A 1,223-nucleotide genomic window follows, 5' to 3' on the forward strand; every position below is an offset into this window, starting at 1 on the left:
GCCATAAAAAAAACATGTTTTCAGTAAGTATTAAGTTACATGTGGGCACGCTTACATTAAAACACTAAGGGAAATCAATTATACTTCAATTTTTTAAAAAAGGAAACATAAGATGTAGAAGAAAAAAATAAGGGAAAAAACAGCATGCAAAATTGCACACATTATTTCAGTCCTAGAATATGTGTGTGTGTGTGTGTGTGTGTGTGTGTGTGTGTGTGTGTAAAACCAAAATCTAAATCTAAATAGTACCTTTTTCCAGATGATGGGTTATGGGTAATTTTGTTTCCTCCTTTATACTTTCCTAGATATTCTGAACTTTTGTTATGAGACATAACTGCTGTGATTATCAGAAAATTTAGTTTAAAAATATTTACTGTTGCTGAAAAAAATACCAGAATTTCCAAGAACAAGATTTCATTTCCCTTCACAGTTAAATAATGAATCGGAAAGTGTAAGTGGGAAAGATTTGCAAGAAAAACAATTACCCCAAGCACTGGGAACAGAGGAAGGATGTTCAGACTAGAAAGGGAAGTGTCTAAGAGATAGTGTTTCATAGGACATTTATGCTGAATGAACTCAGCACGCTGGAACCTGTTCTTGATCGATGTCACCTACTTTTGAGTGCTGTCGGCTGCTCAGAGGCTGTCTTCTGACAGTGGTCATTTGGATTCGCTACAGACTGAAACAGTGTGGATTGAGAATCTGATGCCTTTAGAAGAGAAAACATAGAAGATCTGTGATCTGAACAGGTATAATTTCTAGTATGGACGATTTCAAACGTGCAGTGGAAAATCAGCAAAGAGAGCTTTCTTTTTGGCAGTAACCCTACTGTTTTGCTTCGTGGCAGTCCCTTCTGGGCAGGGCCTATCAGCAGTACCAGATGAGCCCAACATAGGCCCACCTTGAGGTGGCATCTTCCCAAGGACCTGCACGAGCCAATCATATCACTCAAAGGCTGCAGCTCAGGATAAAACCACTTGGCCCCAAACACCATACGGTGCATGCCTTTTCCTGCCGCCTTTTTTTTTCTTTTATTTATTTATTTATTCATTTTTGGCTGCGTTGGGTCTTTGTTGCTGCATGTGGGTTTTCTCCAGTTGCAGAGAGCAGGGGCTACTCATTGTTGCGGTGCGCACGGGCTCTAGGCGCAGGGCTTCAGTAGTTGTGGTGCAGGGGCTTTGTTGCTCCGCGGCATGTGGGATCTTCCCTGACCAGGTCTCGAA

This window comes from Balaenoptera acutorostrata, chromosome 11 (assembly GCF_949987535.1).
Source record: "Balaenoptera acutorostrata chromosome 11, mBalAcu1.1, whole genome shotgun sequence".
Classification (NCBI taxonomy): Eukaryota; Metazoa; Chordata; class Mammalia; order Artiodactyla; family Balaenopteridae; genus Balaenoptera; species Balaenoptera acutorostrata.